A 15,244-nucleotide genomic window follows, 5' to 3' on the forward strand; every position below is an offset into this window, starting at 1 on the left:
AGCTTACTGTACATTTCCACCCCGGGTGTCTGCCGTCCCTCTCCAGCAGGCCCATCCTGCTGGACGCCACCGGGGCAATAGTATTTACCCCCCAGCCCCTTCAGGGCACAACCAGGACCTAACAACTTTTCACAATGTTTGCAATTCATCAAACTAAAGTTAAAAACCTCAGCAAGATTTTCAGATCACCGATGGAAGAATCTGTTTCCAACCCATAAATGAACTCTGACTCCCAGAATGCATTGCATTAACCCACATTCAGTTTGTAGGAACATGACCTCTGAACCAGAGGAAGCCAATCTCTTTCCAGTATTATTGTTTTATTCTTCTTAAAGGGGCAGTGTCATGAAAAACTCATCCTGTAATGTTGCTTTGATTCCTTCATGCATGTGAAAAGTTGTGATGATGTGCTGAAGGTCAACTGTCACAGCAGGAGCTTCTTAAAGAGACAGAAGCCTAATTTCAAGGTGTCAAGTTACAAAATAAAACTTTATGTTTCCTAAATGCAGCATTTTAATAACTCAAGGTAACAGTTACTATGTGTATCTGGTAAATACATAACACTCCCCCTTGAACAGAAACTGGTCACACTGAGGCCTGGTGCAATAATCAATACATCAATGGCATGATAAATTAAAGAAAGTTCAATCAATGAGTCATTTATCATTTTTCTTTTTGCTATAAACTGGATTATGTCTTTAGTTGCTGTTTTGGTTTCTTTTTTTGAAGGACAGTTTTGTTCATAATTTATTTAATTTTCTGTTTTGCTTATTTAGGATATTTAAAATGTTTATTAGGATTTAGTTTATTGATCTTTCAGAATGTGTTCTTGTATTATTTTGATGTTGCTTGAAAATGGTCTCAAAAACAACAGAGTTATCATTTTATCCAGTAAAAGTTGTGGTAACTCTAAACCAATCAGTTTTTAGTTAAATCTCTGTTTGTTGGTGAAGCTGTGGATTCTCAGTTTTTCCTGAATTATTGTTTATGAGTATGGAGCATCATTGTGCATCATGTCTCCCAGAGAGCTGCATGCCCTCGTCATTAGCGGAGACTCCAGTGAATGTCACAGGCGCTGATGTTTAAGAAAGCAATTAGCCGGTGCTGGCATGTTCCGGTGAGTGGATGAGTAATGGCTGCCGGGCCAGGAGTGTCTAGCCCTGATAAATGCTACTGTCCCCGGCTTTATTAGCACAATGAGTGACTGGGAAGGTGGGGGGGCAAGGTGACGGACCGCAGGGAGTGTCGAAGATAAACCGGGACTGACAGCAGAGAGCCGCGGCTAAATGCTAATGCACCGAGTGACATTTCCGACATTAGCTTAGCTGTTGCTGCGCTGACGGACGAAAAAACCCCCAAATACCAACACAGCGCCTCCCTGAACCCGACTCCTCTCTGCGACGCCAGGAGGAGGTGGAGACGGGTCCGAGGGCGGAGATGTTGTCACCGGGCCTTTATCGGCAGCCAGCAGCTCCTCCAGCCAGCGACAGGTAAAGATGGCGGCGTAATGAGACCAAAGGGAGACAAAAGCAGGAGAAAAGACAACATTGATATTCAGGCAGAGAGAAGGAGGCGCTTCTGGGGAGTTTATAGCGACTCCAGCACTCTGTCCACTAAATCCCCCAGAGCTGCTGCTGTTGATAAACCCTCTGGCTGCTCTGCAGGATGATCTCTATCGCTGCCTTCAATTTCCAGGAGTTGCCCGACCATTACCGACAGGAGGCAGAAAAAAAGCCGAACTTTGGCTGGAAGTGGAGCGGCTGTCAAGGCGGAGCCAGGTCTCATCTTTCTGGGTGGTCAGACATGATGGGCGCTGAAGCTGCGTCTAATTGGAGGTATTTTTAATATGGAGCGCCGCGTCGGCCCCGGAAACCTCCAGACTCCTGAACGCCACCTTTAATGGAATCTAATTAGGAGACGGCGGTGCGAACACAACGCCTGGGTGTGTGTGTGTGTGTGTGTGTGTGTGTGTGTGTGTGGCTGCTCACTGAGCGGTTCAGACACCTAATGCATTGTGACAACATGTGTGTGTGTGTGTGTGTGTATCTCCATGCATGCATGTCAAAAAATTATCCCAGAAATCAATGATCCAAATATTAACAAAAAGGAAAAAACCTGAATATTCAGAACTTTATAAAGTTTAGAAACTATGAGCAGTATTTTATTAAAAAGTATAACTCGTATAATATATCTGAGGATTAATAACTAACCTGTGAAAGGTCAGGTTTGGTTTCCAGGGTTATAACCTTTAATGCCATGAATCCCCAGTCAGTCAACAACATCAACAGGATCTAATAGGACATCTTCTTCTAACAATATTAACAGATTAAACGGAACATTTTTAGGGTTAGTTATTTCTCATAATTCATAAAACAACTTGATTTTAAAAAGAAAAACTGCTAGAGCTCAAGTTGCTTGGCAACTGTAATGGGAAGCCAATGCAGAACACCACTGGCTCTTAAAATAAACCCAATGTTTGCAGCATTTCAAGGAAAGAGAAGAATGGAAAGTCAAAGTTTGGAAGTTTTCCACTTCACTCTTCGTTTGCACTAAAATCCACCGACAGAGGAAGAGACAGGAGCTTGGCTCAGTTATATCAGGTGTCATCGTCCAAGACTAATTATTATTCAGTTACACACCAAAAAATATTTAAATAGGTGCAAAGAGAACAAAAGTACCGCCTGCTGAAAGCTGAGATTCAGTTTCCTTCAACTCAATCTACAAAAATCACTACCAGAAATTAAAACTGTGGATCCGTTAAGTTGGTTAACCAGAAGTCCAAGATCTTGTTTAGCAGTTTTTCAGCAAATATTTTGACAAAAACGTAATAGATTGGACTGAACAACAAGTTCCAAATACGTATATAATCTATAATATATAAATACATCTGCAGCACAGAAGAGAGCAGATTAAACGCTCTGCTCTCCTGGAGGCTCCACACACAGCAACATGGTTTAATAAAGTGGATTTATCAGGAAATGTCCTTTTTAAATAAAACCAGATGGACGATTCAGACAAGAAACCCAAAAATTTAAAGACCAAAGTCCAGAATATTAAACCTGAACATCATTTATATTTAGCAGGTATAGTTTAGATTTGCCTGAGTGTGAGTTAGGACACACACACACACACACACACACACACACACACACACACACACACACACACACTCATCACAGACTCCAGCATTGTTTTTAGATTCAGACCAAGACAGATTAGTCTTCTCAGGCGACATAATCAGATTAGGGTTTTGGCCCTGAGCATCCTCTGGAGCGGCGCTGATCTGATCCAGCTCTGCTCTCATTTAGCTGCTGGAAATATAAATAATAAGCCGTTCGTTCCTTTCTTCTCCAGTATTTCTAATTGCCAAAGCAGGTGCAGCGTTGCTCCGTAACCAGATTCATTCCTTCAGAGCCGTAAAAACCTCGGGACAGAAACGCGTTTCGTGACGACAGTCCCACGTGTCACAGGTCGACTTTTTGAGCTGAGCAGCAGCGATTAAAAACTGTGACTGGAGAGGAAGAGGAAGAGGAAGAGGAAGAGGAGCGTGGTGTGGTTCCTCCGTAATGAGGATCCTAATCAAGCCGGCAGCCCAGAGACCCCGACTTCCTCAGACCGGAGGGAAACGGAGTGGAGACAAGTTTCAGCTCAACTTTCAGAGAGGACAGAAACAGACGGGGGAGGGGCAGAGAGTGATGGAGATAACAGGTCATTGGGCGAGTCACGGCTGCCTCGATCCTCTGATTGGCCGGCTGACGGCTTCAACACGGCTGCCAGAACCTTTCCATGGGCGGATACACCCCCACACCCAGCTGTAACCCCCCACCCCGCCCTGGTGAGGGAAACGTTTAGTGATGCGTGCGAACACGAGGTGAGAGCGAAACGCCCTTCCTGTTCCGTCCTCTCATTGACTGGACAGCAGCTCTGTCTGCTAAATGCCAACACACAGCATGTGTGTGTGTGTGTGTGTGTGTGTGTGCGTGTGTGTGTGTGTGTGTGTGTGTGTGTGTGATGATTACATCAGGGAGATTTCTCAGACGCTCAGAGCCAATATATTTTAGTTTCTTTGTGATGACTGGAGAGTAAAAAGTTAACAGGAAGGCCATTCCTGATGAGCAACTTAAACTTTTCTAAACTATTAATAATTTTTATAATTACACTTTCTGCAAATTTCCAAATGAATTTTCGTCTCTCACCAAAGATTGCATGGTCCAGTTCCTGGTCCAAAGAAAACAAATTAAAATCCCTTTCATGTATAAAGTTCTGCTTTTTCCTGAAAACTCTTTTAAAATCAGAATTCTCATTTAGAAGTTCAGAATCCATAAAAAAATGTCCCAAAATCATTTAAAAATAAAAACATGAGTACAGACTGTCGGACACCATTTTCTATGCAGGACGTTTGACATCGCCATGGAGACGGTGCTGAGGAATAAGCAGAAACCACCAAAACAAAAATTAAACTGGAAAATATTTGGACTCCTTCTGGTTTTACAGAATTCCCAGGAAGACGGAGCTTCACGTTTTCAAGGTTGGGAGAATAAAGATTTAACATCCGGTACAGAGCTCTGATTGGTCAGGAGGTCTTACGAAGAAATGAGTCTGTAGTTCATCTTTTATGACCCACGTTCCTCCATCAGAACATCATCCGTTCATCTTCATCATCCGTTCATCTTCATCATCCGTTCATCCTCATCATCCGTTCATCCTCATCATCCGTTCATCCTCATCATCCGTTCATCTTCATCATCCGTTCATCCTCATCATCCGTTCATCCTCATCATTCGTTCATCCTCATCATCCGTTCATCCTCATCCTCCCTCCTGTTGCCAGGCAGACAAACTGACTTCCTGGTCCTTCTAAAGTAAAATCCAACCAATCGTATCAGTTTGTGCTTTGTGACAATGTTTCTGATAAACTCCGCCTGCAGTAAGAGTCGTCCAATCAGAGCTCAGCCTCATTATGAGAGTTTTCAGGATGAGGAAGAGTAAATGCTGCCAGGAGATTTTTGTTCAGGTCATCAGTTTGATGGCGGCGGCCAGCAGGAACAGAAGTCGCTGCTTTAAATGTCCCTTTCATCGCAAAGCAAGATGTTAAAATGAGATATGAGCAGGAACCCTGGAGCCACATGGAGGCCGTGACGGCCCAACAGAAACCCGGAGACCCGGTTCCACCCGTCCTGGTGCGGCCCAGAGCCAACGACTTGTCAATCACTCATGATGCTGCAGGGAAACGTCCGATCCTCGTCTAACAGGCAGCACACAATGAAATGTTTCTGCTGCGGGTTCTGGGTCCAACGGGCTTCAGCAGAATCAGCGGTTCTGAACCTGGAAGTGGATTCAAGGCCGCGGTTCTGATAGGTTTACTGCTGAACACAATCTGTGCATTTAATAAGCAAATTATTCTAATCATAAACCTCTTGCCAAAGCAATTAGGAATAAATTATAATCTTATGATAAATTATCTTGTGTTGACAGCCTGGGGGAACACCGCAATCAAACATTAATTATTCAGAGGGTAATTAAGTTCAAAAGGTGAATTTCCTGCCTTTCACTGGCGCTCTGACAGCCACAGACCAGTTTCCTCATCCAACGTCTAAAACAGCATTAAAGTTGATTTATTTTAAAGTACAATGTTGGAGTCAAACTGAAACATTGAAGCTTTTATCAGCTTAAAACTTACAGACAGCTGAAAAATTTACTGCAGAAATGATTTTAATCCAGATATTCAGACCAATTTAATCAGAGTTTTTAAAAAGCCAGGTTGTTTATGGGAGATGATTGTTTAATCAGAAGTTATTCGAGAGGAGGGAGGTCTCTGCTGACATCACAAGAGGCTGGGGGGTCCAAAGCGTGGCCCGGGGGCCATTTATGGCCCTCTGAATGGTCCAAATTTGGCCCTTCAGCACAGGAAGTAGATGCAGATGAAAACATTCAAAAAATAATAATCTGATCCAACAACGAGTGACGGCTTTAAAATCTCAGCTGCAGTTTAAACCTCTGAATCAAACTCCTCCCAGCAACCAAAAATACATTTGATTAAACAAGTTATGGGAATATTTTAGAGCATTTATCACCATGTCTCACAGATAAAGGCAGACATCTGCTGACATGCAACCATTTTTCTCCTAAAACAGAACCAGAAGCCTGGCAGGATGAAATCTGTAGGGACAGACATGAAAGGGAGGAAAACAGACGTATTATATTTAGAACCAGAACTCCAAGGTGAACCCAGAGCGACGCTGACAGCTGGAGCCGACCGGCCCAGAAACGTCAGGTAGGGTTTAAACGACAAAACGTTTCTGCAGGAAAACAAACGCCACAACTCATCAAGTTCAATTACAAGAAGGAGACGTCAGAGAGAGACGGGCCGGGCCGAGCAGAACCGCCGACCCACCAGAACAAAGACGTGATGAAGATTACAGGAATCTCAGAAATGATGAGCTCTAACTGTTCCTGCTAACTGCACACATCCATCAGCGCTGCGGCGGGGACCGCGGCGCGCTGCTGCCATCTGCAGGGCGACCGGCGCGTTACCAGGGCAACGGCAGGAAGCCATGGAGGCCTGCATGCATCCAGCCGCCGCGCTGGGCTCAACAGAAACTGGTTCGGATCAGGAATCTGATCACTAATTCATGTTCTAACAGAAAACACGCACAAAACCCAGAAAACTGGAGCAGGAAGCCGAGGAGGAACCAAACCGCCCCAACTGGACCGCAGCAGAACATTAACCAACAGAGTAAAATAAAAACATCATCTCCAGCAGAACAGGTTAGGAAAGCAGCGACACCAACAGAACAGCTGATAGATCAAACATCTCAGATGAAACTTTTCTTACCTTCACAGCTTCAGAGCAGCTTCCTGCTGAGCGCCGGGTCGACCCGTCCCACACCTGGAACCAGAAACTACAATCACCTTCTGGACACGATCGGTTTGTTCAAACTGAACCAAATGATCAGACCTGATGGGAGATCTGGAATCTGATCGGAATATTTTACATCTGATGAAAATTAAAGTTTTGTTTTTCCACATTTACAAACAAAAAATGAGTTCCTGCAAAATAACGAACATTAACTAGAGCTGCAGGTCACAGAAGCTAGGTGGCGCTGTGCTACTTTGACACATCTATATTTATTTTACAGTCAGGAGCTACAGGGGGGAAAGTTATGATAATTCAAAGGGCCCCTGACCAACAGGGGGCCCTCCGCAAAAAACCTGAATAATGAATAAATAAGAAAAATCTAAACTAGTTTTAGCAGTAAAAATCAGACGCTCCAGATCCATACTGGTTCTGAACCTCCTGGTTCTGCAGGTTCCTTCCTGCTTGGAGCTGCAGCTGTTCAGCAGCAGGCAGTGGAAAACAAGAACCACTGTGGCTGTTACTCTGCTGCTAAGAAACATAATAAAATAAGGTTTCAAAAAAAATAGAGAAATAGAGAGAAAAAGGTAAAAGTGTTAATTTATAACCCAGTTTTTCTCTGAGGTGGGTGGACTGTGTGGGATCATCAACCATTCAGCTCAGTTAGCTTAGCTACAGACTGGCTGCCTCCATTTCACCAACACCCTCAGGTGGAGGAGATTGATCTTTTCACAGATTATCTGTCTCATAACAAACTGTCACAACATGGTGACACATTTAACAAACATGCAGAAAACTGATTTTTTATTAAAGTTATAAACTGCAGCTGGAATAAAATGCAACAGCAGCATTTTTTAGAAGTCTGGATTGCTTCATGTGTTTGTTGCATGTTGCCTCTGACTGTTGCTGGTGGGGAGAAACATTTCAGTATCTAAAACTAACAGAATAAATGAATCAACCTACTGCAGACTGTTGGATGTAAAATTCATGAGCAGTAAATATTGTGCTAGTTATCAGTATTGGACCAAAGAAAGCAAGACTTTAAAACTTTATGAGTCAGAAAGACTCAAGAAATTGTAACAGCAGCTGCAAAGGGGGCCATATGTCATTTTTTGTCAGGGGCCCCAAGATTCCTGGCAGCGGCCCTGCTGACAGTTTTAAATGTCGTCCAGAATCTCTGGTTCTTGATTTAATCATTCTGGTCCTCAGTACTGAAAGATTGGTGCGTAAAAACCACCGTCATCATGAAAACAACAAACTGAGAAACATCTGAACGTCGGTTTGAAACGATCTCAGGTCCTTGAATTAGACCAAGTAGCAAAGAAGTTCAGAAGTTAAACTTAAACACCACATTTATCCAAAGTTAAACTCAAACTAAAGCATTCCTAATTTTATTTTGGTGTTCTCAGCATTTTATGAAAAATCTGGATAGAAATGTTCATTAAATCACAGCAGCAGTTAGTTATTTCCAACAATAATGAGAAAACATCTCAAAGTCAGAAGTCATGCCCACAGGCAGCGCCTGCTGCTGATGTTTAGTCAGTGTGCGTCTTGCAGCTCATTGATGTCAGCTCTTTACTGTGTGGGTTTACAGCAGACAGGGAGTCTTGATTATCTTGTAACCTCTCCACACCTCTGCCCCTCTCAGCTAACGATGCTAATGGATGGAGCTGTGTTTATGTGCTTTGCTTAATGAAAGCTGCAGAGCGGCAGCCTCAGCGCTGCGTCCTCCTGAACTCACATTAAAGCCCAGATGCAGTAAAAGGACGAGACAGGCGGAGGAAATCACAAAGCGCAGCACGCAGGAGTGAAAGGAAGAAGTTTGTAAGAGTCAGACGGATCACAAAGGACGAGACGCTGCAGGAATGAGGAGCATGGCAAAGATGGCCGACGCCCCTTCTGCACATGATGAACTTTCAGTAATACTAAAAATAGAACAATGCTACTTTTATTTTAAAAGTCTGGATCATTTTCTGTGGTTACATATTGTTCATGTCTGGCCACACTCCTACTGGTCGAGTCATTTTGTAAACTTCTTACTTTTTCTCTGCTGCAGATGAAGGTTAGCGTCTCCAGAGGAAACCACAGCTGCACCAGAACCATCATTAAAGTAAAACTCTGATTTATTCCACATAAAGTGACTAATCTGAATGATACCATTGATTAAATCTCCAAAGATCAGACCAATAAAATATGACTGATATAGAAATGAGGTGCTATCAGCCATGGTGGCTCCTTTTGCCTGATTCTCCTTTTGCCTGATTCTCCTTCCAGAATCAGACTGCAGACATTCAGCAGCAGCTCTTCTGAAGAAAACTAACCTGCTGACAGATCAAATCCAGCTGAACATCAGCTGCCTGAAGCCTCCTCTTCAGGGATCAAACACCTTCAGCAGGTTCCTGCTGGCATAATGACCGGATGAGAAGCAGGTGTGATGCAGCGGGAAGCATCTAAAACCTGGACAGGATTATTCTCCAGGGATCAGGGATGGATCACTAATCAGATCAGAAACACCTTCACTCCAAAAACAGAATAATTTATAACATTAATACACAGAAAGACTGCAATAAAACTATTTAGAGGGTGAAATAATGTAAAACATAGTGCGATACTGAATATGCATCCAGGCAGCAGTCTAAATATTTTCAGCAAAAAACTAAATTTCTTTTAATTCTGGATTCTAATTTTAAGTTTCTTATTTGGAATGAAATTAAAATCTGAACCAGCAGGAAAGCAGCAGCTTCCCAGTAAAACCAGTCTGAGCCTGCAGGGGGAGCTCATGTTACTGCTATCATCACTATGGAAACCATCTGAGGAGATGGTGAGGGGAAAATAAACCAAAAATAAATTCAAACTCACTTTTTGGTCCATTTTTTTGTTTGTTTTAAACAAAAATGAAAAAAGACACAAACACACACACTTTCTGTTTTTTACCAAAAAGAAACATTGGCTCTATCTATATCTATAGATCTAGATCTATAGATCAATATCTAGATCTAGATCTATATCTTGATTAAATCTTGATTTCCAGATGAAATAAAAATGTATATTTGAAACTCCAGACCTCTGATGAACAGTCTGGTTCTGGTTCTGGTTCTGCTCAGCCCAGGTGAGACGCCTCTGACTCTGACTCCTCTTAAGACTCCAGTTATTCCTGCTGCTTTTCCTTCCACTCAACTTTCTGAGATTTAAACTGAATCAAGTTCCAGTGACAAATTAACGTTTTAATGATATTTCTGTTCACTCTGATTTCTCCCCAACGGTAGAAGATCAGATCAAATCCCTGCACTTTGTTGGATCTATAACTGAACATATTAAGAACTAATTGTATTGCTGAATTTTCTATTAATTATTGTTGCAAATATAATTTTTTAATGTATTTTCACGGATCCAGTAATATTGCAGCAGCTTTATTCATTACTTTCCTGTTTAAAGGAATCAGGACAGAATTAGTTAAAAAGTGCAGTTTATTGCTGCTCCTCACTTCTTCATTTCCACTGGTTTTATTAACCCCAAAGCTTCTGACTTTAATTTCACTTTTTGCTCCAGAAATCTAGGATCTGGAGGAATGTGATCTGATTGCGCTGGGAGCTAATCCTGGCTTTAATAATGAGGCCCTGAAAGCATATTGAACTCTGAAAGCTTCACCATCACACTGATTTTAATAGCTCCCAGTCATTTCAGTGATTGGCCTCTGATGATATGAAAGCTCTGCAGCATTTTCTGTAATTAATGGCATCAGTGCACGGCAGGGCACATGAAAGCTGTAATCAAAGGCTGCAACAGTCGATGGGCTGCAGCCTGAAAAACGACTCGATGGAGACATGAAAGGATCCGGACGGAGAACATCGACGCGCGACGTCGGCCGCTTCCAGCGTTTCGTTCTGCTAAACGGGAGGAAAACCTGCAGCGGCTTTCATTACGGATAAAAACTCACCGCAGGAAAACAGAGATTTGATCAGAGGAGAAACCAGAACGTCAGTCATTACAGTCTGAAGAGAGAAGACCACTGACCGTCATTCATTCATTCATTCAGTCATTCATCATTCAATCATTCATCATTCAATCATTCATCATTCATTTATTCATTCATTCAATCATTCATCATTCAGTCATTCATCATTCATTTATCATTCATCCATCATTCATTCATTCACCCATCCATCATCCATTCATCCAAAACAGTGAAGATATTTATAGTTTTCCTTCATATTTAAAAATTATTTATTCACCCCAAAGAGAAAATAACTGTCATTCCTCCAGTAGCAGTCTGTTTTGCATCTAAAGACGCCTCTGACTGAAGACTGTTGCTGTTTGACTGTCTCATGCTAACATCCGGGCAGCAGAGCTAATGCTAACAGTAACATCCAGGATGACAACATTAGCTGTTAGCATCTCTGCTAATCCACCTCCTTTGCTTTTGCTGCTCCTCTGTTAATGTGTCTGGCTGTCTGGTTAGAACGATGCTGGAGTAGGGGATGTGATGGACTGAAGTGAGGGTCCCCAACTCCTTCATGCTTTATTTGAGCTTCTGAGATGCTAACCAGCTGATCCAGGTAGTTAATCTGATGCCTGCCCAGAAGTGAAGACGGATAATCTCCACAAAGACAACACTGCTCTGGTTTAGTTACTTTTGAAGCTTTAAAGAAGCTGTAGCTGAAAAGACTTTCATAGATAATCTCATAATCTATTAAATCATTTCATAGATAATTTCATAATCTATGAAATCATTTCATAGATAATTTCATAATCTATGAAATCATTTCATAGATAATCTCATAATCTATTAAATCATTTCATAGATAATTTCATAATCTATGAAATCATTTCATAGATAATTTCATAATCTATGAAATCATTTCATAGATAATTTCATAATCTATGAAATAATTTCATAGATAATTTCATAATCTATGAAATCATTTCATAGATAATCTCATAATCTATTAAATCATTTCATAGATAATCTCATAATCTATTAAATCATTTCATAGATAATCTCATAATCTATTAAATCATTTCATAGATAATTTCATAATCTATGAAATCATTTCATAGATTATTTTATTCTGGATCAAACATGAAAACCAGCAGCAGATTTCTGACCAATCAGAATCAAAGTTTCCTTAACTGAAATAAAAACCCAACAAACTGCACATCATCCTGTAGTGGAGAATAAATGAAGTGTATTTGTAGTGTCACTGCGCCCCCTGCAGGATGTCTGCTGGAACAACAACCTAAGGATGATTCTAATGGAAATGAACATTTTAATCTGTGGTTTATTGACAGACTTCCTCATCAATTAGCTCTTCAGAACATTTCCAGGTTTTTCATCTGAGTTTAGAGGTTTTATATTTTCATCAAATATTTGACACCAGAACAAACTTTATGCAGTTTTTTAAAATAAAACAATAAATAACTAGTTTTTAATAATAAAGCCTCGGGACTGGACATGAGACATCCATTAATTTATGCTGTTTCTGGTTATAATATAAAAATATGTAAACTAAAGGCTGAGAGTGTTCACACACTGGCCGTTTTATTAGGTACACCTTCTCAGTCCTTGGTCACATGACAACGACTTGCTGAAGTTCAAACCAGTTAAAGGACAGAGACAACAGGAACGATAAAAACGTTACAATGCAGCTGCATGTTTTTACGAGAAACAGAACAGATTTACTTTCATTACTGGAGCATTACAGTGTTCACTATGATACTCCACTCTGTATATAAAAAACTTTACTAAAATTGTTTGGGGTTCATTTTAAATGTAATGGACACAGAGAAGAAGAGAGGAAGAGGAAAAAGTAAAAAGGGAAAGAAGGAGATTAGAGAGTAAAGAAAAATAGACAAAAACCAAGAAAAGTCTCAGACAGTCTCCTTCTACACCTGCAGACAGAGAAAACAACAGGAAACAGAGAAATAGGGACAAAACACATATGTACATATAATAACAATAATGACTGAAAAGCTCTCCTGGTTTTGGTTGTAGAGCTTCATCATTTTAAATCTGCGCCTTGTGAATTTATTCTGCTTTCTACTTTAAAACGTGTCATAAATACATTTTGACATACCAATACTGTCATAGAAAAAGCTCTTTAAAATATTTATGACAAAAAAACTAATCAGCAAATATAACTGTTGCTTAAATTGATTTGAGTTTATAGAAAAGATGAACTGCATGTTTATTATTCGGTTTGCAGCTGCAGTACTTTGCTCCTCCACTAGATGTCAGTGGTGCACTGCTCAATAAAACTGTGGGCCTCTCCTCCACAGGATGGGATCATAACTTGTGTATGAATGAGTGACGGTTCATGTGACTGTGAGGATCAGCAGAGAATGTTTTAAAGGTTTTATCCTCATCAGACTGAAAGTTTCCAGATTTCAAGCTGGGATGGTCTCACTCTGGACGGACGGGTCCATCCATCTTCATCCGTTCTGATGCATTATGGGTCCGGCCCATCGGGCCCAGGAAGCAGCGGGAGATAAGAGGGAAGGACAGAGGGCCCGGTCTGCGATCCCACAGATAGCAGCTAATCACATTTATTACATCAATTAAGGCGGACCGATACGACACCGGCTGGAGCTGCAGCTCCATCTCCTGCTGATCAATGCTGAGCACTGAGAACATCCTTTACTACCGGGCCGGGCCTGCAGCTGACAGCCACCACCGTTTTCACTCACAAAGTACGAGTTTAAGGGCTTTTAAGTCCCAGTTCTGCTTTTTAAGCTTCATTTTAGGGTCTGCTGCTTCAAAGAGTCAAACCTGAGGAAAGGTGCAGATATAACAGGATGAAAAGCAGGAAAACCTGAAATACTAAAGCCAATAGAGTCACTGAATCAATATTTAGGAAGGCAGTTCTCAGAAATGTTTCTACTGAGTGTCAAGGAACTGAAGGGTTCTGGTGAGATCTTTACAGCATCTTTAAGACGTTTAAGTTGTGGAATCACATCCAGATGAATCAGACAGAAATTTAAATTAAACTGGATTTTAATCTGAACATCAGCAGAGACTCATTAAACTCAACTTAAAGCAAATTCTTACTTTGGATTTCCTTATGTGAGGAAACTGTTGTTGACTTAAAGTACCTCTGTCTCTGTCTAGGACATATGAGAGAAATCAAGCCCACAGCATCACGGCTCCTCCACCGTACTCAGCATTGGGCATGAAGAGATGAATGTTGGCTAAATGTTAGCCTCATCTGACCAGTAAAGTTTAAAAAACTCTAAATATTTACATTTATGATGGTAGGAAGAAAAGCCAAACATGGACTCACAATCTGGAAAAAGAGAAAACCTCAAATTTGGATTGAAACCAAAACTGAACAGTAAATATAAACAAGTTGCCTTTAAGAGGATCAAACTTTCCTTCTCTGTAAATCTGCTCGGCTCCAGCAGCAGTTTCAGCTCATTCACTTCTAATTCTGCAATAAAATTTCCTCTTTAGCACCTTTTGCATCCAGTTATTAATCTGTTAATCCCAAAACAATAAATCAGATAATCTCTACTCTGGATTGATGTTCAGTCAAGCAGGAAGTGCTGAGCTTTCATATTCTGATGTCAGCATGATTTCTGTTGCTCTTCCTGAAGTTAACGACTATCAATTATTTCATTATTATTGTAATAATCGATTAATCAGGATTAACTTGATTGTTTCAGTCCTAATCCTTTACTACAAATGATCAGAAATTCAAAGAAATTATTGCATTTAAGACATTAAAATGTTTATTTTTATTTTTTAAAAAGGAATTAATTTTTTTACATTTTCATGTATTTCCAATGTTGTATAAAATACACCAAAGTGAATATAAAGTCAGCAGAATGAAATTTTCTATCCAACTAATCAATATAATAACTGACAGCTAAAATAATTGTTAGCTGTATTCCAATGAATTATAGTTCATTAAAAATGGACTTTTGAACAACTTTCATGTATTTTTTGTAGTTTTATCTAAATTAGCCGTTTTAATCGATCACTAATCCAGTTGATCATTTCAATGATCGATTGTTTCAGACATAATCCTTTCCCATAAATGATCAAATGTTCACTGAATTAATGCTTTTATTCCATTTTATTATTAAAGAAGGAAATTAATTACTCGTTTCTTTACGTATTTCAAATATTGTGCAGAAAAATCTTTAGTGCTTAAATAAAAAATCTGCAGGATGTAACAATTTTTATCCAGTGAATTATCGGTGAAATAATCATCATATTTCATGATGAGTGTTTGGAGGAATGACTTCGGTTAAATCTTCCATCGTAGCATGATGCTAAAGTAACTCACATCACGACTTCCTCTGAAACTCGGCCCGGCATCTGATCCGGTCACCGTTCCTTCCTCATGAGCATCACGAGTGCCAGCCACGCCAAGGCCACGCCCCTTTATCA

The 15,244-nt window shown here is 40.6% G+C and overlaps 1 protein-coding gene and 1 long non-coding RNA gene across 2 annotated transcripts in view; one reads left to right on the forward strand and one right to left on the reverse strand.

Annotated features, from left to right (window-relative positions):
• Nucleotides 1–15,244, reverse strand: part of celf2 (cugbp, Elav-like family member 2) — a 480,486-nt gene that overhangs the window by 376,815 nt on the left and 88,427 nt on the right. The window lies entirely within an intron of this gene.
• On the forward strand, nucleotides 8,397–10,277 carry LOC122826793. The gene is made up of 3 exons (XR_006369872.1): nucleotides 8,397–8,774; nucleotides 8,912–8,965; nucleotides 9,130–10,277. It is a non-coding gene; the product is annotated as an uncharacterized LOC122826793 (long non-coding RNA).

This window comes from Gambusia affinis, linkage group LG23 (genome assembly GCF_019740435.1).
Source record: "Gambusia affinis linkage group LG23, SWU_Gaff_1.0, whole genome shotgun sequence".
Lineage (NCBI taxonomy): Eukaryota > Metazoa > Chordata > Actinopteri > Cyprinodontiformes > Poeciliidae > Gambusia > Gambusia affinis.